At 42.1% G+C, this 26,405-nt stretch overlaps 1 non-coding gene across 1 annotated transcript; it reads right to left on the reverse strand.

Annotated features, from left to right (window-relative positions):
• Positions 1 to 4,379: 4,379 nt before the first annotated feature.
• On the reverse strand, positions 4,380 to 4,456 carry Trnal-caa (transfer RNA leucine (anticodon CAA)). Its single transcript has one exon. It is a non-coding gene; the product is annotated as a tRNA-Leu (tRNA).
• Positions 4,457 to 26,405: the final 21,949 nt, after the last annotated feature.

Here is a 26,405-nt window from a genome sequence, read left to right on the forward strand (position 1 = left end):
AGTTTGATAGAGTACTGAAAGACCTGAGTCGAAACAAGGCCCCCGGAGTAGACAACATTCCAACATTCCATTGGAACTACTGACGCTCTTGGGAGAGCCAGTCCTGACAAAACTCTACCATCTGGTGAGCAAGATGTATGAGACAGGTGAAATACCCTCATAAGAATATAATAATTCCAATCCCAAAGAAAGCAGGTGTTGACAGATGTGAAAATTACAGAACTACCAGTTTAATAAGTCACAGCTACAAAATACTAAGGCGAATTCTTTACAGACGAATGGAAAAACTGATATAAGCCGACCTCGGGGAAGATCATTTTGGATTCCGTAGAAATATTGGAACACGTGAGGCAATACTGGCCCTCCGACTTATCTTAGAAGGTAGATTAAGGAAAGGCAAACCTACGTTTCTAGCATTCGTAGACTTAGAGAAAGCTTTTGACAACGTTGACTGGTATACTCTTTTTCAAATTATGAAGGTTGCAGGGGTAAAATACAGAGAGAGAAAGACTATTTACAGTTTGTACAGAAACCAGATGGCAGTTATAAGAGACGAGGGACACGAAAGGGAAGCAGTTGTTGGGAAGGGAGTGAGACAGGGTTGTAGCCTCTCACGGATGTTATTCAATCTGTATATTGAGTAAGCAGTGAAGGAACCAAAAGAAAAGTTCGGAGTAGGTATTAAAATCCATGGAGAAGATATAAAAACTCTGAGGTTCGCCGATGACATGGTAATTCTGTCAAAGACAGCAAAGGACTTGGAAGAGCAGTTGAACGGAATGAACAGTGTTTTGAAAGGAGGATATAAGATGAACATAAATAAAAGCAAAACGAGGATTGTGGAATGTAGTCAAATTAAATGGGGTGATGCTGAGGGAATCATATTAGGAAATGAGACACTTAAAATAGTAAAGGAGGTTTGCTATTTAGGATGTAAAGTAACTGATGATGGTCGAAGTAGAGAGGATATAAAATGCAGACTGGCAATGGCAAGGAAAGCGTTTCTGAAGAAGAGAAATTTGTTAACGTCGTTTCTGAAAGTATTTGTATGGAGTGTAGCCATATATGGAAGTGAAACATGGACGATAAACAGTTTAGACAAGAAGAGAATAGAAGCTTTCGAAATGTGATGCTACAGAAGAATGCTGAAGATTAGATGGGTAGATCACATAACTAATGAGGAGGTATTGAATAGAATTGGAGAGAAGAGAAATTTGTGGCACAACTTGACTAGAAGAAGAGATGGGTTAGTAGGACATATTCTGAGGCATCAAGAGATCACTAGTTTAGTATTGGAGGGCAGCGTGGAAGGTAAAAATCGTAGAGGGAGACCAAGAGATGAATACACCAAGCAGATTCAGAAGGATGTAGGTTGCAGTAGGTACTGGGAGATGAAGAAGCTTGCACATGATAGAGTTGCATGGAGAGCTGCATCAAACCAGTCTCAGGACTGAAGACCACAACAACAACAATGCGTCTATATACATTTAATTGGTTTTACGTTGCTTTATGTACATTTATTCATTTGGTCCCTGTGATTAATTATTTTTATTTTCGTTCTTGTATTTGTAGTACCGATGTTGGCTGTTGACCAGTTGAAATCGATTTGCAAAAGTGAATAAATAAAACTCGATTTTGCGACTAGTTGCTGCTTATTTGGTAATTTTATGGTTTACGGTCGCTGCACAACTTGGGAACCACATGGGGCCCGCCAATTAAATTCATTGTTTGAATACATTATACTTATAGGGTCAGGTATTCTTTGTGAGGTACTAAACTGTATGTACAGAGTCTTATCAAAATTCAGTGACAATCCATTTGCTGTGAAACATCCATTGATACTTACAAACATTTCATTAGCTGATTTAGCTGCTCAAAGTGGCTTGGCCTTCAAAGGTCCATCTCAGGAAATGGAAGATGCAAATAATGGGAACTTCCTCGGAATATTAGAGCTCTCAAGTCACGATGATCCAGTTCTTGTAAAACACATGAACAAGGTCAGAGACGGAAAGGAGCTGGAAAGCGTTTACAAGTGCAATATCTCTCCAGTAATACTCAGAATGAATTTATCTCCAGTTGTGCTCATCATGTTAGGAGTGCCACCCTGGGAAAGAGGGAGAATGCGAAGAAATAATCAATTATTGTTGGGGTAAATCCTGATTCAAATTGTCTTGAACAGACAACATTCATCTTGCATTATATGTACTTAATAAACAAACAAATGGACAGTTTTTGTAATTTCGTAGAATGTGATTATTAAATACGAGTTGCTATTGCACATTCGATCAGCACTTGTGGAACCCTCGGTTTCTATAAATGAATACGGCGAACGTGGTTGTTTTAAAGGAAGTAATATACGTGGTGCTTATAAAGGAGTTCAGACAAATTTCGTTCAGTTCAATCATCTTGCAAAATTTTCATCGCGTGTTTGTCATAGCCTTACGTTACGTGGAGGACGTGCTGTTGAGGAAAGTAATGAAGCGGTCACTTTCTGTTTAGTGTTTCAACAACTTCGCAACCAGTTCAGTTGCAGCCCACAAAGATGGGAAATTCTGAAACTATTCTGAAAGTTATTATTTTTCATGTTTGATACCCGTTGGAATGCTCAGGTTGACGCTATGAGACCAATTGCAGCTCACATGCATAAGATTTCCATTGCTGATGAAACTCACATTAAGTTAATTTTGTCTGACGAAACATTTTCTGTGGTATGGGGTTACTGCGGTACTTGGGATTGGGAGTTTTGTTAAAGTCTATATACCCTCCTGGAAATGGAAATAAGAACACCGTGAATTCATTGTCCCAGGAAGGGGAAACTTTATTGACACATTCCTGGGGTCAGATACATCACATGATCACACTGACAGAACCACAGGCACATAGACACAGGCAACAGAGCATGCACAATGGCGGCACTAGTACAGTGTATATCCACCTTTAGCAGCAATCCAGGCTGCTATTCTCCCATGGAGACGATCGTAGAGATGCTGGATGTAGTCCTGTGGAACGGCTTGCCACGCCATTTCCACCTGGCGCCTCAGTTGGACCAGCGTTCGTGCTGGACGTGCAGACCGCATGAGACGACGCTTCATCCAGTCCCAAACTTGCTCAATGGGGGACAGATCCGGAGATCTTGCTGGCCAGGGTAGTTGACTTACACCTTCTAGAGCACGTTGGGTGGCACGGGATACATGAGGACGTGCATTGTCCTGTTGGAACAGCAAGTTCCCTTGCCGGTCTAGGAATGGTAGAACGATGGGTTCGATGACGGTTTGGATGTACCATCTACTATTCAGTGTCCCCTCGACGATCACCAGAGGTGTACAGCCAGTGTAGGAGATCGCTCCCCACACCATGATGCCGGGTGTTGACCCTGTGTGCCTCGGTCGTATGCAATCCTGATTGTGGCGCTCACCTGCACGGCGCCAAACACGCATACGACCATCATTGGCACCAAGGCAGAAGCGACTCTCATCGCTGAAGACGACACGTCTCCATTCGTCCCTCCATTCACGCCTGTCGCGACACCACTGGAGGCGGGCTGCACGGTGTTGGGGCGTGAGGGGAAGACGGCCTAACGGTGTGCGGGACCGTAGCCCAGCTTCATGGAGACGGTTGCGAATGGTCCTCGCCGATACCCCAGGAGCAACAGTGTCCCTAATTTGCTGGGAAGTGGCGGTGCGGTCCCCTACGGCACTGCGTAGGATCCTACGGTCTTGGCGTGCATCCGTGCGTCGCTGCGGTCGGGTCCCAGGTCGACGGGCACGTGCACCTTCCGCCGACAACTGGCGACAACATCGATGTACTGTGGAGACCTCACGCCCCACGTGTTGAGCAATTCGGCGGTACGTCCACCCGGCCTCCCGCATGCCCACTATACGCCCTCACTCAAAGTCCGTCAACTGCACATACGGTTCACGTCCACGCTGTCGCGGCATGCTACCAGTGTTAAAGACTGCGATGGAGCTCCGTATGCCACACGCAAACTGGCTCACACTGACGGCGGCGGTGCACAAATGCTGCGCAGCTAGCGCCATTCGACGGCCAACACCGCGGTTCCTGGTGTGTCCGCTGTGCCGTACGTGTGATCATTGCTTGTTAACGTTGAGATTACAAATAACTTTGGAATGAAGTTTTCATAAATATGGTGAATCATTGATCAGATTAGCTTCAGCACTAACATGACGCTGGACTATTAGGACTCAGATGGTGCCAAGACAAATAAAGGACACGACTTGAATTTTAAACCGTGATTATAAAACTTCATAATTTTTAAGAAAAAATATGAATCTGAATTTTATGAGTATCTGTGTAAGTTACATGGCAGATTTAGAGTACTGAGACTTGGTGAAGGATGAAACTTCCTGGAAGATTAAAACTGCGTGCCGGACCGAGACTTGAACTCGGGACCTTTGCCTTTTGCGGGCAAGTGCTCTACCAACTGAGCCATCCAAGCACGACTCACGCCCCCTCCTCACAGCTTTGCTTCTGCCAGTACCTCGTCTCCTACCTTCCAAACTTTACAGAAGCTCTCCTGCGAACCTTGGAGAACTAGCACCCCTGAAAGAAAGGATATCGCGGAGAGATGGCTTAGCCACAGACTGGGGGATGTTTCCAGAATGAGATTTCCACTCTGAAGCGCAGTGTACGCTGATATTAAACTTCCTGGCAGATTAAAACTGGGTGGCTCAGTTGGTAGAGCACTTGCCCGCGAAAGGCAAAGGTACCGAGTTCGAGTCTCCATCCGGCACACAGTTTAATTCTGGCAGGAAGTTTCATATCAGCGCACACTCCCCTGCAAAGTGAAAATCTTATTCTTAGTGAAGGATGATCTCTAATCTTCGTGAAGATCGTGGAAAGAGGCAGGGATAAAAAGGAGAAGCGAACTTTGTAAAAGATTCATGCGATGTCATGTGTGACAAACTGGGTGCCAAATGAGGAGTTGTCTGGTGTAGTTCAGAAGAGGAGTGAATGTCTGTGAATGTTGCAGTAAGTGAAAAGTTTAGTGGGAAACTTGGATGCTTTTCCGATGGAGGTTTCGGCAACACCTTGGGTGCCACACATGCAACTTTGTTAAGCTCGTTAAAAATTTATCTGTCAGGGACTTGGACACCTATTCAGCTCAGAGGTGCCTCGCAGCTGTTCTATAGCCTGAAACCAGTCCGCTGCACTTAAGGTGCGTCGAAGCGGTTTCTATTATATTCACGCCCGTCCTTGTTGGCGCGCTCTGTGGTCACGCCATAGCAGGGCCGAAAAAGCGTAAACACTGTTTGCTGCTTCGGGTCAAGTTCAAATTTTGTCGAATGGTTTTAGGCGGTCCCTAGTCTTTCTAACCTGTATATCAGAACGAACACTACTGCTGCAATACACTCCAAACGGGTCAGATCACGCTCCAAGTCGTTGCAGCACATGACCTCTTTGGAGTAGGGTTGAATCGCCTGGGACGTGTCGGAAGGGAGGTAAGAAGGTTTTTGACAACCTTCCCATCATGTGAAACCTCACCATGGCGGTGGGCATAATTGTGAAGAAAATTAGTGCCAATGTGACATCATTAACCCACTTGACACCTCACATGAGCTTCAGTACTGCTGCCTTCTTTTCGCATGTCGACACATTGCTTAAAGCGTCGCGAACTCCGAGAGTGACTTCGCAGGGCTCCCCTTAGAACAATTTATACACGACTGTGCTTAAACTGACACACAATATTTTTTTAGCGCAACGCAATCTGACTTTCAATAATCCCTACGAAAGAATGGCCCTGACTAACATTAACCTATACCTTTCACAAATCACTTACCTCACAAAAATCTTCGTTACTCAAGCTACTGCAATACCGCGAGCGCCACTACTGCCAGCTAAATAAAAGATTCAAACTACGGAAGGCACTAACTACTGAGGCACAGTTAGCAAATGAAAGATTTTAATAGAGAACAAACAATGTATTTACCTTAATAGTCATAATATATATATATCAGTTCGTGACATCAATTCTTACAAATTTCAAAACTCCGCCATCTCTCTCCCCACGTCCACCACTGCTGGCGGCTCACCTCCAACTGCGCAACGGTACGCGCTGTTAGCATCCAGCTGCCGCTGCTCAACACTACAATGGCAGACAACAATGTAAACTAAACACAGACTGTGCACGGCACAGCCAGTGATTTTTATACAGAGGGCTACGTTGCGGCGGCGTTACCAATAAAAAAACCTAAACAGCTTACTTACATAGCCCCCATGCTCCCCACAAAAAAAATTTACAAATTGTTTTGGGCAGTGGCCAATACAGATTTGAAAAATTTTTTCATAATTACAATAACAAAGAAATGAAATGCACACACTTATCGATACAATGTTGGTCAAAAGCTAAAATTCTCTCACAGTCCATAAAGACAGTCCTGATCGTTCATCATAGTAAAATTGCAGTGTTTTTTTCAAAGTCTGAGCAAGAAAAGAAATTGCACTTGGAAGTAGTGGATTTCTAAGCAGTCTTGAAGAAGTAGTGTTGTCCTTCCAACGAGAGACAGTGCTGACTCTTGACATGCAGGCAGGTAATAGGCCACAGCAGAGTCAGATGACGTTGAAGATTATCGGTAGGTAGGTCATCACAGAGAAGACCCACTGTAGTCCTGGTAGAGATTACTATTGGTGGGCCACCAGAGGTGCAGACCCATTGCAGTCCTTGTAGAAATGATGGTATTGGTGGGTCATCAAAGGTGTAGACCCACTGTAGTCCTTGTAGAGATTGCCAGCAGCCATCTGTTTGACTGTGGAGGTGCACAATCACCATTGAAGAGTCTTACGGATAATATAGCAAGTCCATAACCACCACTTGTGCACTCACAAAAAATGTTTTTGAAATGTTCTTACAACCAGCAATGCTGTTAACCAGTCCCTTGCTGAATTATCAATACACTTGCAAACACTATCAGTCCCTACTTCTCACATATTGTCCATATACTATGACCAACAGAAACGTGTGCAGTGAAATGTAATTTACAAGTTACTTAATTTGAAGAACTGGTGTCAATTACAATTTTATAACATAAGAATACAATAACAAAGGTACAAAATACATCATTAAAGAACATAACAATACAGATAACATTAGCAGTAGTACAGGGTTTACAAAAGAATCGAAACAGCAAATACATCAGTGTTACAAAAATTACGACATAAGTATATACATAAAAGATCAGAATAACTTTTGAAACATCAACTTCACACATGAGCATTAGAACAAAACAGAATAAATAATGTGTAAACATCTTTACAAAGTAAATAACATATTATTGATGCAAATTATATTTGAGGATAACAGTATTCCTCATCATAGTGAATGTAGCTTAGTATTAGAAAAATTCTGCAACATAAGACTTATCAGATAAACATATAAAGACAGGAAGAACATAAATACACAAGGGTACACAAACACATAGTGGGATAACACAAGGAAAGGACAGGGTTTGTTTTACTGCAGTATTTTGCAAACAGAACTTTCTTTACTTCTCGGAGATCTCCCTTCGTTCTTCATTCTTTCCAAAAAGTCCTATCTATACCTGATTTCTGTACTTTTTTCGTATAACTTCTCAATGCATTTCTTCCAATCCATCGCAAATCATTCTCTTATATAGGCTACCCCCTCTTATGCTAACTTAAATCTACTGAGCTCAGATGCTTAACTAAGGGACGAGGCAATGCAGCAGCACAAAACAATTTACACAAACAGCAATGTTAAAAAATGGAAATTGGCAAAAAAAGGCAGTAATATTACAACTAACATAAGGCAATGTGCAGCAAACAAGAAAAAATAAATCCGTAGTAAAACTGGCTTAACAGAGTAATACAAAGTCAAATTCAGTAACATTATGCCTGGTAAACAGCAGCAGCACATGCAATACTTTATATCTAAACATGACAAAGCTCAAGCAGAAAAAATATTACAGTAAAGGCAACAATGCAGATAAGGGAAATGTATATTCACATCTTAATGTCTATGTCGTTAAAGTGGTGCAACACAAAAGCTAATTCTACAAAAAATTACCAAGTACTTGAAAATAAAATTATGTATGCAGTTCCTGTGAAGGGAAACGTCTTTTTGCTCTCCCTCATTTTTTCGGAAGTGTATCACAAAATTATTATTTACTGGATCTTAATAGTCAAAATATATATGGTAGTTCATGACATCCAGTCTTACAAATCTCAAAACTCCGCCATCTCTCACCCACGTCCACCACTGCTGGCGGCTCACCTCCAACTGCGCAACGCTACGCGCTGTTAGCATCCAGCTGCCGCTGCCCAACACTACAATGGCGAGTATTACAACAATGCCAACCAGCCACAGACTGCACACGGCACAGCCAGTGATTTTCATACAGAGCGCTACGTTGCGGCGGCGTTACCAATAAAAAAACCTAAACAGCTTACTTACAGTATGAATTACAAAAGGAGACAATTATCAAAGTGTAGAAGGCGGAAAGTTCGTGTCCATACCTCGACTGGCGCTTGGCGTTTTCAAATCCCAAATGCAAATGTTGTGCCAGTTAACCTTCCCTCTTGTGTGGAAAGCTGTTTCGTCAAGGATATTTCCTAGACAGCTGGGATTTTGCTTGATCCGGCCTCGTACCCCAGCAGTAGATTCTTGGCGAAGCTACAAGTTGTTTCATGCAATTCTTGTACAATCAGAACTTCGCAGTTGTGCAACCGAAGTCGCTTATCCAACAACTTTTGACCAGTCTAGCGAGGGATGTACACGTATCAGCTCTTGAAACTGTTGAAGATTTTTTTAGAAGTTCTCGCTAATATCCCCTATCATTACACCAGATGTGCGTTTTCTGTCAGAACCTGTTCATCTGGTTACACTCCTAATGGTCACTAATTTGCCATACCAAAACTCGATCGCCTTAGTCTCTGGTGGCGCACGCTGAAATTCACGTCGGAAATGTCTTTCTTCAGAGATGGGTACTTCCGTTTCTGCATACCACACCATAAATTTGCGTGTGTCTTGAAGTGCATTCATTTCTGGTAATTATTCATCATTATCATCATCATTTAAGACTGATTATGCCTTTCAGCGTTCAATCTGAAGCATAGCCCCCTTATAAAATTCCTCCCATGATCCCCTATTCTGTACTAACATTGGTGCCTCTTATGATGTTAAACCTATTACTTCAAAATCATTCTTAACCGAATCCAGATACCTTCTCCTTGGTGTGCCCCGACTCCTCCTACCCTCTACTGTTGAAACCATGAGTCTCTTGGGTAACCTTGCCTCTCCCATACGTGTAACATGACCTCACCATCTAAGCCTGTTCGCCCCAACTGCTACATCTATAGAGTTCATTCCCAGTTTTCCTTTGATTTCCTCATTGTGGACACCCTCCTGCCATTGCTCCCATCTACTAGTACCTGCAATCATCCTAACTACTTTCATATCCGTAACCTCAACCTTGTTGATAAGGTAACCTGAAGTCACCCAGCTTTCGCTCCCATACAACAAAGTTGGTCGAAAGATTGAACTGTGCACAGATAATTTACTCTTGGTACTGACTTCCTTCTTGCAGAAGAGAGTAGATCGTAGCTGGGCGCTCACTGCATTAGCTTTGCTACACCTCGCTTCCACTTCTTTCACTATGTTGCCATCCTGTGAGAATATGCATCCTAAGTACTTGAAACCGTCCTCCTATTTGGCACTCAATCCGTTTATATTTCTTTCTCACTGACGTTACTTTCGTTTTGGAGATGCTAATCGTCATACCATAGTCCTTACATTTCTGATCTAGCTCTGAAATATTACTTTGCAATCTTTCAATCGAATCTGCCATCACAACTAAGTCATCCGCATATGCAAGACTGCTTGTTTTGTGTTCACATATCTTAATCTCACCCAGCCAGTCTATAGTTTTCAACATATTATCCATAAATAATATGAACAACAGTGGCGACAGGTTGCAGCCTTGTCTTACCCCTGAAACTACTCTGAACCATGAACTCAATTTACCATCAACTCTAACTGCTGCCTGATTATCCATGCAAAGAGCTTTAATTGCTTGCAAAAGTTTGCCTTCTATTCCGTAATCTCGTAGAACAGACAATAACTTCCTCCTAGGAGACCGGTCATATGCCTTTTCTAGACCTATAAAGCATAGATACAATTCCCTGTTCCACTCATAACACTTCTCCATTATTTGCCGTAAGCTAAAGATCTGGTCCTGACAACCTCTAAGAGGCCTAAACCCACACTGATTTTCATACAATTGGTCCTCAATTAATACTCGCACTTTCCTTTCAACAATACCTGAGAAGATTTTACCCACAACGCTGATTAAGGAGACACATCTGTAGCTGTAACAATCTTTTCTTTTTCCATGTTTAAAGATTGGTGTGATTACTGCTTTTGTCCAGTCTGATGGAACCTGTCGCGACTCCCAGGCCATTTCAATTATCCTGTGTAGCCATTTAAGAGCTGACATTCCACTGTATTTGATGAGTTCCGGCTTAATTTCATCCACCCCAGCTGCTTTATTGCACTGCTATCTATTGACCATTTTCTCCACTTCCTCAAATGTGATCCTATTTCCGTCATCATTCCTATCCCATTCTACCTCGAAATCTGAAACATTACTGATTGTATTTTCACCGACATTGAGTAACTCTTCAAAATATTCCCTCCATCTGCCCAAGGAATCCACAGGATTTACCTGAAGTTTTCCTGACCTGTCCAAAATACTTATCATTTCCTTCTTACCTCCCTTTCGAAGACTACTAATTACACTCCAGAATGGTTTTCCAGCAACTTGACCCAATGTCTCCAACCTGTTTCCAAAGTCTTCCCAAGATTTCTTCTTGGATGCTGCAATTATCTGTTTGGCTTTGTTTCTTTCTTCAACATAACTTTCTCTGTCTACCTGAGTTCTGGTATGTAGCCATTTTTGATACGCCTTCTTTTTCGTTTTACAGGCTGCCTTGACTGTGTCATTCCACCAAGCTGTTTGCTTCATCCTACCTTTACACACTACTGTTCCAAGACATTCTTTAGCCACTTCTAGTACAGTGTACTTGTACATTGTTCATTCCTTTTCCAATGACTGTAATTGACTACATTCAACTAACTGGTACCTTTCTGAGACCATTGTTATGTACTTGTGCCTGATTTCCTTATCCTGAAGTTTCTCCACTCTTAGCCTCCTACACATGGACCTGACCTCCTGCACTTTTGGCCTCACAATCCCAATTTCACTGCAGATTAAATAATGATCAGTGTCATCAAAGAATCCCCTGAATACACGTGTGTCTCTCACAGACTTCCTGAATTCCTGATCTGTTATTATACAGTCAATGACAGATCTGGGTCCCCTGCCTTCCCAAGTATACCGGTGAATGTTCTTATGTTTAAAAAAGGAGTTTGTGGTTACTAAGCCCATATTGGCACAGAAATCCAAGAGTTGTTTCCCGTTCCTGTTGGCCTCCATTTCCTCTCAAAATTTACCCATAACCTTTTCATACCCTTCTGTTCGATTTCCAATCCTGGCGTTAAAATCACCCATGAGCAGAACACTGTCCTTGTCCTTTACTCTAACAACTACATCACTGAGTTGCTAATTAAAACTATCCATCTTATCTCGATCTGCCCCTTCACAATGCGAATATACTGGCACAATCCTAATTTTCTTGCTAGACACTGTCAAATCTATCCACATCAGTCGTTCGTTTACATAGCATATTGCAACTACACTGGGTTCCATTTCTTTCCTGATGTAAAGCCCTACACCCTATTGTGCTATTCCTGCTTTGACTCCTGACAGGTAGACCTTGTATTCTCTCACTTCCTCTTCTTTCTCACCCCTTACCCGAATGTTACTAACAGCTAAAACGTCCAGCCCCATCTTACTTGCAGCCTCTGCCAGCTCTACCTTCTTCACAGAGTAGCCCCCATTGATATTAATAGCTCCCCATCTCATTACCGTTTTTTTGCCAAGTCGTATCTTAGGAGTTCCTGGTTTGTCAGTTAGAGGTGGGACTCCGTCATCTCCAAAGGTCCGAGGTATTTTGCTCTGATTGTTGCCAGCATCATATTTAAAGTACCAGGGAAGCAGGCTGCTAGCCTTACTTGCCCCGAGTCCCATTGGGTGTTACCCGTAACGGCTGAGGGACTAACCGTTGGATTTGGCAGTCTTTGCCGTATGAGCACAAGGGTGATCACGACTCAGAATATGTCCGAGATGCCCAGCCTTATTCCAAAGTAACTGGTATCCCGACTGTCGGGACCACTTACTTGACCACTCATACGTTGCCCGTGGCTCATGAACTAGAACATGACTACACCTGGTAATTATTTAGCGCTTGAAATCAAACAAGAGGAATCGTTTCAGAAAAAAAATACACAAAAATTGTGAAGTGATGTAACATGATGTCACAACCTGCAAGTATCCATATCCCCTAGTATTTTTTGGTTTTCAACTGTTTTTGGCAATCAAGGGGTTTTCATGTGGACACCCCGTAGTATACAACGGGGAAGGACAGCAGCGATGATAAATTCTTGTCCGCACCTGTGAAGAGTTGCGTGCTGACGTGGTTGTGCCGCTGCCAGCAATGCATCACTCCTGCCTGGCGGTGCTCCCTTTGTCCTCCCTTTCTTTGCCGCCCTCCTTCCCCCTCCTGCTTTCTGCAACCTCTCACGAGACACGGCCCGACGACACGCGCCACTCCACTGATTACCTCCTCTTTCCGGAGTGGGCTACCGGGTCCTCGGGGCGGTGACTTTCGGAAATAATGACTCTCTCGGCGAAGAGCATTACGCCGCTTTCGTTTTTCTCGCACTACCCAACACTGCTCCTGAGAAACAGGACAGAGTAAGGGCCTTGTTTACTCTGTGCCTGTGAGATAAAGACACGAAACATACGCTCTGAAGTGCAAACAATCGCTGATACAGCGGCGTCCGTTATATTGTGTAAGAAATCCCCCATCTTCGTACACTTTGAGAATAATTATTTACACCCTGAAATACACGTCCTAAATTGAGAATGAGTTTTAAAAGACAACCTGTTCCGATTAGAACAGTCATTGGGATAGAGAGCTTACGCAAAAGGCAACAAACAGGGGAAATATAATGACTGTGTTTCAGACATATTATTAGACTTGTCCAAAGTTTCTGACTCTATTGTCTATAAAATACTGCTAAACAAGCTAGAAACGCTAGGTGTAAGAGGAAAATAGCGCAGATGTGTTTCCGGTCTTACCTGTAAAGCAGAGCGCAAAAGACAGAGGTAGTCTACACGCCTGCTGATGATAGGTTCCTACTAAAACAGTTGTCAGACAAGTAACACATGAATATGTAGCGGGTGTCAGGAGGAAAGGTACATGTGATAGCACACTGATTCTCAACAAAAAACGTTATATGGACATATGCCCTATTCCGAATGTTTTCCGATATGGAACACTTTTAATGTACATTTCTATTTATTTTCTGTATTATTTATTGTCATTGTTGACAACGTACCACATAATAAAGAGTAAGTTGAGACGAACATTTTGATATAGGACGCTTGTGGTCTATGAAGTCGGAAAACTACCTTAAAATGGCCTACAAAATTTACGAAAGCTACAGCGCACGAGCGTCGAGCGAGATTTTGAATATTTTAGCGATCTCTCCGCGCAAACTATTAGTCCTTGACAAAAAATAAACAAGACCTTTTTTGTAGCAAATTTAAATTACTTTAATTGTGTACTGAGACACGTTTTCATTGGAGTGTGCGGGTTTCGGGTTTCTAAAGAAAAACGTACAAATATAATATTAACCGTCTTCTATCTCGGAAACCATTCGCAAAGGGCATATGAAGTTTTTTGTTCAGGATCACTAATACTATCGCGTCTCGAAGCATGCACCTTTTCTCCTTCATGTACCTTTTCTCCTGACTTACCCTTTGTGTGTTCTTCGGAGCAGTGTACTGGATCCATTTCGTTTCTTGATATATATCAATGACTTTCTAAATAATATAAGACATGGAGGAAACATTCTCTTCGCTGAGGACAGCAACATGATAGTCACTGATGAAATGCTCCCACTACAGAAAGCAAATCAGGCCCTCAAGAATGTCTACGCAAGAAATTGGCGTTGAACGTAACGAGGAAGAACAGTATGCACTTCAAAAAAATGGTTCAAATGGCTCTGAGCACTATGGGACTTAACATCTATGCTCATCAGTCCCCTAGAACTTAGAACTACTTAAACCTAACCAACCTAAGCACATCACACAACACCCAGGCATCACAGTATGCACTTCAGATTATTAGTTAACGTGGTATGAGCACGCAAGACACTGGGAAAAAGAATTATCGGCACCTTATGCTCTTGGGGTCTTATAACCAATATGTAAACAACTACTGTCCTGCGATGACACACTATTCCTACATACACTCAGTTCTTAGGTATAGGTTTATTTTCTGGGGTAAAAGGTACGAAACATAGACGCCACTTTTACGAATAAACTGAAGAAATGGGTCATAAGAGTAATACCTAGAAGTGGAGGTATTTAAAAAACTTGAGTACCCTTACTGCAGCAAGTGCGTACACCTACCAGTGTATGACGTATGTCAGGGACAACTTTGCTAAGTACTCCACTAGCACTTTCTATACGTAATCCTGGTAAGAGAGCCAGTATGAACTTCAATTTACCAAGGAAAAACAAACAAAAAGCTCAGAACAGTATTTTCTATCAGAAAATGAAGTTATATAACAAATTGTCCAAGGAAATGAAAGACACTACTACAGTATATCTGTTCAAAAAGGCAGCTAAAATATTCTTCGTAACTAATGCATACTATACAATTAAAGGTTACTTGAAGAACTCAGAGTAAACGGAAATAATGAAAGGTTTAAATATAACTCTCTGTCGCATTTCAGTACATGATGGATTCCGCTTTTTGCATGCATCAGGATGACAGTTATGTCTTGCTGGTGCAGTTTTTTTTTTGCCCAGAACTTGATTGTCCGAACAAGCCGTAGTTTTCGCAGTGGGCATTGCGGCTTCTTCATGACACAGCAGACATCAGCGGCACTCCTTAGCATGTACGGCGTTGAAGAGAAAAACTATAATTTGGTATTATTAGTGAGTAAATCAAACGAAATTGTATGAGGAGTGATAAAAAGCACCCGTTCGAAAACTGTACAGTCCAGAACCGCTATGACGGTCAGGCAATATCGACGTGCTCGTGGAGGCAAATCATCCGAACGACGTACAAGATTGAAGACACCATTTTGCTAAACATCGTGTCTTGCTGCGTGAAGAAGCCCGTAAATGTGTATTGCACGCCCTCGTCAGAAAAGAATTGTCGGCCTTCAAGGCGTTTCTTACAGGACCGTAGGCTTGATAACAGCGTGAGGAGAGATCAGGACCAATAGGGCGTGTGCACGAGTCTCTCCCGCTTTACTTGACGATGGGTCTGGCCTCCCAGATCGGCCGGAGTCTTCTGCCGAATCGCGTCTTGCACCATTGCACAACGGTGGTTTTCGAGAGATTCTGCCCCATAGACGTTCTTCATCCTTCTATAGATGGCTACCTGCATTTGTCCTTTGACGGATAAGAAAAGAATAACGGTGTGCTGATCCTGTTTGGGCACATTTGGTGATAACATCGCCGTAGTTCACGTTTACGTATTTACCGCACGCACGTCGGAAAGAGAAAAATGCCACATAGATCCGTTTGTATTATGGGTACAGTGGTTCAGCTGTTGAAGGTAGAACCGGCCAGCAATACTGCACGTGTGCGGAGCTGTTGCACTTGTGCAACTTCCTGGTCGGTGTGTGCACGCTTACCAGGCGTGTAAACAGGGACACTGGACCGTCACCGCTCATTTAGTGTGTGTCTCTAAGCACAGAAGTCGCCGCTTCGCTATACCCACTAGCTGGGATACACTGTACATGGAACACTCTCGTGCCATTTCACACTAACATCTACATCTACGTGATTACTCTGCTATTCACAATGAAGTGCCTGGCAGAGGGTTCAATGAACCACCTTGAAGCTCTCTCTCTACCGTTTCACTCTCAAACGGCACGCGGGATAAACGTGCATTTAAATTTTTTTTGTGCGAGCCCTGATTTCTCTTATTTTAGTGTCATGATCATTTCTCCACTTGTAGGTGGGTGCCAATAGAATGTTTTCTAAGCGGAGGAGAAAATTGGTGACTGAAATTTCATGAGAAAATTTCGTCGTAACGAAAAACGCCTTTGTTTTAATATTGCCACTCAAATTCAGGTAATTTGTCTGGGGTACTATCTCCCCTATTTCGCGATAATACAAAACGAACTACCCTTTGAATTTTTGCGAAGTCATCCGACAGTCGGATCTGATGCGAATCGCACACCGCACAGCAATATTCCAGAATAGGGCGGACAAGCGTGGTGTAAGCAGTCCATTTAGTAGACCTTTTGTACCTTGTAAGTGTTCTGCCAATGAATCGCAGTCCTTGGTTTGCTCTACCCACTGTTATCGTTCCAATTTAGGTTATTTTTAATGAGTGCAATGCAATCAAAGAAAAGTATCGTGTTATTCCATCACCCTACCAACAAACGTCACGGTTCTGAAACAAAACATTCTAACAAATGGCGCACGAATATGCCGGACTGGTTTTACGCTCATGTTAGGTATCTACATATCTTTCATGGCCTTGGTATCAAACATGCCTCTCAATAATGTAAATATACCTTGAACAATCGGTTTAACTAAATTTTTTTCACATAACAATGTCCACCTGTGTAACATGGAGCAGGATGAGGCACAGTTAGTAAACAATGATTTTAAATTAGAAAAAGAAAGAAATCCGGAACATGTTTATCACGGGTGATGATAAAATTAATGTCGGGTGCAAAAGCGCGACACATTGATAAACGCAAGCAGCTGCGAAAATTTTCGTCGCTACTACTCGATCGAAACATTGATTTATTCATTTTAATTATGGCGAAAAATATTTAATACGCATAAGTGAATCCTAACATGGACATAAATCTCGCAGGTTTGTGATACAGCCGTATAAATTCTTGCAAGAGAGAGTTTTCGTAGAATTGTTCTGTGCCTCGTACTACAAAGAACTTGTCCTTCAGCCGTATATTGCACTGCAGGTCGATCAGTTCCATCTGTAGATGATTCGGAGCATCTTCAACTGATGCTAAAAATGGATGCGCAAAACACTCGTAGTATCTGTAAATCGAGCTCGAAATTTCTCCTTATGTTTTACAGTAATGAACACGTATTGCCGAAATCTAGCACTTTCCTGGACCAACCCAAGGATAGGGACAAATCATTTACTTTTTCCAATATATTAGAAATTAAAGTATCTTCACCTTGCAAACTGGTGTTCGGGCTCTTTATGTCAGACGTAATGTCCACGAGATATGTGAAGCCAGATATCCAGCAAGGATCTTCTAATTTCGATTCACTCTTTAACCTCTCGTGCAAGGAAGCCAGTGTGGCCAAACGTAAATCAAAAAATCTTTTCAACATTTTACCTCGACTTAGCCAGCTGACTTCGATGTACTAAAATACGTTGCCGTACTGCTAATTCCACGAAAAACTGCCGAAACTGGCGATGCGTAAGCCAGTGTTTTTTCGGGTAGCTTGGAGTACGCACAACAATTTGCATTACGTTTTCTAACGTTACTGACTTTGCCCAAAGCGACTCTTGATGAGAATGTAGGGAATTCCATACAAGGTCTCTTCTCTGTGTCCAAGCTTTCCGCGCATCAGTGCTATGAGTCCCCTTTGATGGCATCGCATTGCAGTTGCTCCATCCGTGGTCACTGAGATTAAGCTAGTCCAGTCCATACCGCCATCATCTATCGGTTGCTTGACAGTTTGGAGCCTGTCTATTAAACGCACAGCGGTATCTACACCTTGTATGTATATGACTACCTGAGCTGTATCTGTGAGATCTGTTGCTTCATGCAATGCTACAGAGAACGCAACAAAGTCCTTGCCTTACTTCATAACTACGTGCACACTTCTTCTGCCATAACAGTTAAAAATGTAAAGGATAATAAATGGTGACAAACATTGACTCAGGTGCGGCGAATTATTAATGCCGAGAGTAGTATAAACTGCCTACTAGAATTGGACGTCCCGCGCTACGGACGCATCTCTCTGGAATAAGTGACCAAAGATGTACATTTGAGGACTCTGTGTGAAGCGATTACAGGAATCTGAAGTGTTTCATGTTGGAGAGATTTTGCCATTGTTGGGCGACGCTATTAAGCTCCATTTTGAATGTTTAGTTAGTAGATGGCACAATAAACAAATTTAAGAAAATAATACACAATTAAGGTTCGTATTTATCAATTTATAAAAGGCTTTTTGCGAAGTCATCCGTCAGTCCCACGGATCCCACACCCCACAGCAATATTCCAGAATAGGGCGGACAAGCGTGGTGTAAGCACTCCCTTTAGAAGACCTGTTGTACCTTCTAAGTATTTTGGCAATGAATCGCAGTCTTTGATTTGCTCTGCCCACAACATTATCTATGTTATCGTTCCAATTTAGGGTATCTGTAATGAGTGCAATGTAGTCAAGGAAAAGTATCGTGTTATTCCATCGCCCTACCAACAAACGATTCTTGAGATATCACGTGTCGTAGACCGATCGGAGGTGCAGTGTGGAATGATACTACGAGCCTGCATCTTTTCACGGTCAATATTCTTCGAGAGGATATCTCAGAAGCAATAAGCATTTCGTTGATAAAAAAAGTTGGACACATCAATCCATACGCATCATACAAAATAGCAACTAGTTGTGCTGAACGATCTTCGTAGTGAAATAAACATTTAAGAGATTTCAGGTGGAGCAGTTCTGACGAGGAGTGTCAGCGAGATCGACGCTGCGGGACATATAGCTCTCCTGTGGTATTTAAAACCAAAGACTTATATTCTTTAGCTTTTAAAAGACCGAATCATAAAACTAAATAAAACCACTGGAAAAAACTAAAAATACCAAAAATAAATAAGAAACAGAGAATTTCTGAAATAAATATATTAATTAAAATATAATAAATAAATATGTCACTGTTTTTTGGAAAGGCCGAGTTCTTGAAAGCTACTAAAGTTCGTGGGACACAGTAGTTCAGCAGTATCAGTAAGACAGTCTTTTACAAACTCCCCTTCAGAAAACGCTTTTCTGTACCTTGCTATTCTTAATCAGTTCTGCAACTTGCTCGCAGTGCATAAGTACTATGATTGTCATTCCGGAAAATTGAAAACAGTGCAATGCACACTATAATAAATACGAATGTAACATAAGAAACGAAGAGTTCAAGAGGTATGAGGTATTATGAGTCACATTAAAAACCTGTTGCCGGCCGCTGTGGCCGAGCGGATGTAGGCGCTTCAGTTCGGAACCGCACTGCTGCTACGGTCTCAGGTTCGAATTCTGCCTCTGGCATGGATGTTTGTGATGTCCTTAGGTTAGTTAGGTTTAAGTAGTTCTACGTTATAGTGGACTGATGACCTCAGATGTTAAGTCCCATAGTGCTCAGAGCCATTTGAACCATTTTTTTAAAAACTTTTTGATGTGCCTCATCCATTTTCTTAAGCCCACTTAACTGCGCTTGCCGTTTTTCACTGTTCGGTAAATCCCACTCGTCTATGTGAAATTAGTTGTAGTGTCTTTCAGTCGTGAACTTCACTTACTGCTGTATGGAACAACTGCAGTTTACAGTCGTCTTTAAATGACTCAGAACATATATCTCCCATTCTTTGGTTTTTTTGAAATACTTGTCATTTCTCAGTATGTCTCACGTAAGGCAACAGTCGCCAAAGGGATGCAAGATTAGGTTTAGTTCGGACCTCCTGGTACTGCGAAAATAGCAATGCGGAGCCGTCGCCGCTCATCTACATGTACATGATTACTCCGCAATTCACATTACGGTGCTTGGCAGAGGGTTCATAGAACCACAATCATACTGTCTCTGCCATTCCACTCCCGAACAACGCGCGGGAAAAACGAACACCTAAACCTTTCTGTTCGAGTTCTGATTTCTCTTATTTTATTTTGATGATCATTCCTACCTATGTAGGTTGGGCTCAACAAAATATTTTCGCATTCGGAACAGAAAGTTGGTGACTGAAATTTCGTAAATAGGTCTCGCCATGACGAAAAACGTCTTTGCTTTAATGGTTCAAATGGCTCTGAGCACTATGCGACTTAACTTTTGAGGTCATCAGTCCCCTAGAACTTAGAACTAGTTAAACCTAACTAACCTAAGGAAATCACACACACCCAAGCCCGAGGCAGGATTCGAACCTGCGACCGTAGCGGCCGCGCGGTTGCAGACTAGAGCGCCTAGAACCGCCAATAACGAACTTGAGATGTCTATCTGTGTAGGAATTATGTAGACTGTTTCTTGAAATAGTTGTCTACAATTTTCTCCTAACTTATTCTTGTTCAGATATCTCAGTACACTGCTGTATACAGGGCTCTTTCATATATTCCTAATGTCTTCGATTTTGATCCATCTGGTAACATCGTGTTCCAGCCACCAGTTTCACGTCATCAAACCGTTTCTTTTGGGCTTTTCAGTGCGTCTTTTGTGGTCCCATGGCCTCAAGAGAACAGTTGTAGGGGTGTACCTGCTGATATGTTATCGAGCTACGTATCCGGCACATTGCCACTTCAGGCTTGCAAACCTCCCAAGGATATATATTACCTTTGTTCGCCTTCTAATGTCCTGTGGTCGGGTAGTTTCCATGAGGCTGATTCGTATCATTTGTTGGCTCTTTGTGTACGCTTTAGTTTACCAGTACTTGCCTTAGAGTCATAGTTTCCAGCCGGAGGTTGAAACGGTAGAATAAACTTATTATATATCTTAGCCTTTAGGTTATTTAGAACACCCTATTCGTCGGGATAACTCCTAGTTTCTGGAACGCTGCCGGCTCAGTCCTATTTTGCGAGGAATTTCTGCATTTCGACTGTTTTCCCTTAGTTCAATTTTTTGGCCAAGGTACATGTATTCTGCAACAGTTTCTATAGCCTAGTTTCCGACTGTAAGTCGTTGGTGGTCTGGGGCACTGATTTTTATTCCTTTGGTATTCCGGTCTAGTGATCTGAATACGTTTTTCAACGCAAGGGTGGACAGATTTGGAGGGATGTTGGCGCCTTGTCGAACTTCTTTGTGGATTCGGATTTTACTCTGGTAATTAATTCAGCATCCATTGCACCTGTTATTGAGGCCTTCTTTATTGCAATGTCTGTCTTCAAATGGCTCTGAAGACTATGGGACTTAACTTCTGAGGTCATCAGTCCTCTAGAACTTAGAACTACTTAAACCTAACTAACCTAAGGACATCACACACATCCATGTCGGAGGCAGGATTCGAAATTGCGACCGTAGCAGTCCCGCGGTTCCGGACTGAAGCGCCTAGAACCTCAGGGCCACCGCGACCGGCAATTTCTAAGTGACTTGAGGTTCTCTATACCTGCATTTGCCTGAATGTTATTGTACTTCCTTCTTTCATCGATTAACTGAAATATTTCTTCTATTATCCATTGTTTCTTTACACTTACCTGCATTCGTAGCTATGTTTTCCTTTCCAGCTACTGTGATTGCCCGCTTTGGAGATGTCAGTTCCACTTCTACCGTATTGCGTGCTAAGCTATTCCTTATTGCACTATCTACAGCCTTAGAAAACTTCAAGAGCGTTTCTTCTTTTCTTAGTACTTCCGTATCACACTTCTTTCCGTATTGGTTCCTCCTGACTAATCTCTTAAACTTCAGACTACATTGCAATCTGAGTTTATATGTGCTTCTGGTTATGCCTTACAAACCAGTATCTGATTTCGGAATCTCTGCCTGAGCATCATGTAACCTAACTGGAGTCCTCCTGTATTTCCCGGCCTTTTTCAGATATACCACCTCCTCTTGAGATTCTTGAACACAGTATTCACCGTTACTAAGCCGAAATTTATCGCAGAACTGAATTAGTCTTTCTCCTCTTCCATTCCTAGTATCAAGCCCATAATCTCCCGTAACACCTTCTCCTATTCCTTCCCCTACAATCGCACTCCAGTCCCCCACGACCATTAGATTTTCATCTCCCTTCGCATACTCAATTACCTGTTCAATATCCTCATATACTTTCTCTAGCCCTTCATCTTCAGCTCGCGACGTCGGCATACATAGACCTGGCCTATCGTTGTCGGTTTGACGTCGATTTTGATGAGAACAACTCTGCCACTGAACTGTTCACATTAACTCACTTCCTGCCCTACTTTCCTATTCATAACTAATTCTACTCCTGTTATGCTATTTTCTGCTGTTGACATTATCCTATACTCATCTCGCCAGAAATCCTTGTCTTCTTTCCATTTCACTTCACTGACCCCTCTGTATCCAGACTGATACTTAGCATTTTCCTTTTTAGGTTTTCTAGCTCCCTAACATGTTCAGACTTGAGACATTCCACGCCCCGACTCGTAGAACGTTATCCTTCCGTTGGTTTTCAGCCTTACTGTCACGGTCATCTCCTTCTTGATTGTCCTTTCCCGAAGATCCGAATGAGGGACTAGTCCCGAATCTTTTGCCAGTGGAGATTTCATCACGACACTTTTTCAGTTACAGACTACACGTCCTGTGGATACACATCATGTGCCGTTAATGCAGCAATTTCCATTGCCTTCTGCATCCACGCGCTGTCGATCTTCCGCCTTTTAGGGTCAGTATCCATTCTCAAGGGGAAGAGAGTGCCTCGAACCTCTGTCCGCTCCTCCTCCCTCTTTGACAAGACGGTTGGCAGGATGAGAGTGACTTCTTATGCCGGAAGTCTTCGGCCGCTATTGTTGTTGACTTTGATTCAGAATTTAAGCATTTCCGGAGTTCGAATGAGGTACAGACGACGTTTTGCTTACTAACCGAGGAACACCCTCGGCCACATCTTTCAGTCAGGTTGTGTCACAAGGCTCTTTTTCTCCCTAACTCGATAAAGTACTTCTTTATTGTATATTTGGTCTATGCATATAATTCCCAGAATTATTTTGCAGCGTCACCTTTCAAAAGCTGCTATTCTCCACTTGACAGTTCTGTACGTTTCATTTCCTTAAAAGGTTACATTCTGGATAAGTACTTTCAGAAAGGTTTTTTACACTTAAATTAATATTCGATATTAACAACGTTACCTATTCCAGAAACATTTTTCTTGCTGGTGCCAGTCTGCATTTTATAATACTACTTCGACTGTCAGCGGTTATTTTGCAGTCTAATTAGAAAATCTCATCTCCTACTTTTCGTGGCTCAGCATCGCTTGATTTAATTCGACTACACTCAATTGCCCTAGTTTTACATTTGTTGTCATTCTTCTAATAACCTATTTTCAACATGCTATGCATTCCGTTCAGTATGCCTTATATGGCAGACAACGATGTAATCAACAAACTTTAAAGATAATTTATCCTACTTAAACATTACTTCCTATTCCAAATCTCTCCTTAGTTCAGTCTTAAATATTTAATTTATACTATGTGGCTATTAATTCCTATTTGAAATGTCTGCTTGGTTTAATGTGAAATATTTAATTTATTCTCCACGAACATTAAATCCTATTCTAAATTTCTCTTTGGTTTCCTTTCCTTTTTGCTCTAAGTACAGACAAAATAACATGGATGTAGGCTGCACAGTGTGTCTGTCTCTTCTCATTTCTGCCTCCCTATTCGATACTTATAACTGCAACAGGTTTTCCATAGAAGTTCTAGACAGCCGTTCGATTTCTGTGTCTTATCCCTGACTATTTCAGATATACGAAGGCATCAGCCAACATTATCATAAACGTTTTCTGGAGGGTGGGAAAAATAAAATTCCCTCTGAAAGCGCTTAACAAGAAGAATGACGCGAAGTTGACTCTTGGTAATGGTTGTTAATTATCATTACAAAAAATGCTATAAATGGCCACAGTTTCTCCATTATACCACTGTAAAGTGTGGTAAAGTTTGGTGAACGTTCTGTCAAAATACTTTCAGTCCGAAACCCTTGCGCAAACTGTCCGAACGCGTTTTCCACGAACTGTGCTTCTCATGACACTCGACAATGAAGACGCGCTGTTTTATAGTGACCACCATTTCCTGTTGCGTTGCACCTCACTCTCCCAGACGTACTGACGCAGTGGTGTAGTTGGGGCAGAGCACGCGCTGACGTGTGACAGCAACCCATCAGTGCATCGAAACCACAATTTCCAGTATTTTCTGTAATGGGCAGCTCTCCTGTTCAATAACTAGGGTCAGTTCCGCGTTAGTCTAATGATTATTTGCTCTGCCGGTTTTCTTTCCCCATCCTGTAAATATACAAGTGCTTTAAATATGGGTTTGTCTTTCGTCGATCTGTCTTCTACGATAACGCGTAGGGTCAACATTGCTTTGCAGCTTTGAGCGTGTCTCTTTTGTAGAAATCTCTATTCTCTTTTGTCTATTTAATTTGCAGCATTTTTTAATATTGTAATTTATCTAGTTACATTTAACATCTCGTGTGTTACACAGGGTGTTACAAAAAGGTACGGCCAAACTTTCAGAAAACATTCCTCACACACAAATAAAGAAAAGTTGTTATGTGGACATGTGTCCGGAAACTCTTAATTTCCATGTTAGAGCTCATTTTAGTTTCTTCCACCTACGCTCAATGGAGCACGTTATCATGATTTCATACGGGATACTCTACCTGTGCTGCTAGAACATGTGCCTTTACAAGTACGACACAACATGTGGTTCATGCACGATGGAGGTCCTGCACATTTCAGTCGAAGTGTTCGTACACTTCTCAGCAACAGATTCGGTGACCGATGGATTGGTAGAGGCGGACCAATTCCATGGCCTCCACGCTCTCCTGACCTCAACCCTCTTGACTTTCATTTATGGGGGCATTTGAAAGCTCTTGTCTACGCAACCCCGGTACCAAATGTAGAGACTCTTCGTGCTCGTATTGTGGACGGCTGTGATACAATACGCCATTCTTCAGGGCTTCATCAGCGCATCAGGGATTTCATGCGACGGAGGGTGGATGCATGTATCCTCGGTAAAGGAGGACATTTTGAACATTTCCTGTAACAAAGTGTTTGAAGTCACGCTGGTACGTTCTGTTGCTGTGTGTTTCCCTTCCATGATTAATGTGATTTGAAGAGAAGTAATAAAATGAGCTCTAACATGGAAAGTAAGCGTTTCCGGACACATTTCCATTTAACATATTTTCTTTCTTTGTGTGTGAGGAATGTTTCATGAGAGTTTGGCCGTACCTTTTTGTAACACCCTGTTTAAGAATTCCTTATGATGTCCTGATTTTTGGCTTGTTCTTCCTCTTCAACCTTCACTGTTTCATTTCTCAGAGCTGTACATTCATCTTTTATTGAAATTATTTCACCTATATAAGTCAACAGTTTAATAAAACCTCCTTCCAAAATCTCAAACTACACTGTTCTTTTTTTCAATTTATCCATATCCCTTCTCCCTAAATTTCTATTTTTTAAAATTTTTGCAGTTTTAATCTGTGTTTGTTAACTAATAAATTATCGTCAGAATCCACATCTGTTACTGTAAACGTTTTGCGGTTTAAAATTAGGTTTCTAAATCTACAGCTAAAACTTTCCAGTGTCTCCAGGCCCTTTTCATTCATAGAATCGCCTTTCATGATTCTTAAACATGTGATAGTAATGATCAAAGTATGGTCTCTGCAAAGTTCTCCAAGAGGCCTCTCCTTTCATTCTTTCGCTCCAGTCGATGTTCTACTACAATTTCCCCCTCTTTCTTTTTAGACACCCATCTCAATGAATTTTTCATTTCATTTTTTACTATCTCATTACACATTCTTTTATATATCATGATCGTCTATGAATCTATTAGACACATGAACTTGTACTTCTGCTATGAGTCATGGCTTTTTGTCTATCCTGGCTTCGTTGATTCGTTCTGATTACATAGGAACGGATTTTGTTTATTTTCAGAAAATACCCAACTTACCAATACGTTCCCCCCATGAACCATGGACCTTGCCATTGGTGGGGAGGCTTGCGTGCCTCAGCGATACAGATGGCCGTACCGTAGGTGCAACCACAACGGAGGGGTATCTGTTGAGAGGCCAGACAAACGTGTGGTTCCTGAAGAGGGGCAGCAGCCTATTCAGTAGTTGCAGGGGCAACAGTCTGGATGATTGACTGATCTGCCCTTGTAACACTAACCAAAACGGCCTTGCTGTGCTGGTACTGCGAACGGCTAAAAGCAAGGGGAAACTACAGCCGTAATTTTTCCCAAGGGCATGCAGCTTTACTGTATGATTAAATGATGATGCCGTCCTCTTGGGTAAAATATTCCGGAGGTAAAATAGTCCCCCATTTGGAACTCCGGGCGCGGACTACTCAAGAGGACGTCGTTATCAGGAGAAAGAAAACTGGC

Source organism: Schistocerca gregaria, chromosome 6 (assembly GCF_023897955.1).
Source record: "Schistocerca gregaria isolate iqSchGreg1 chromosome 6, iqSchGreg1.2, whole genome shotgun sequence".
Lineage (NCBI taxonomy): Eukaryota > Metazoa > Arthropoda > Insecta > Orthoptera > Acrididae > Schistocerca > Schistocerca gregaria.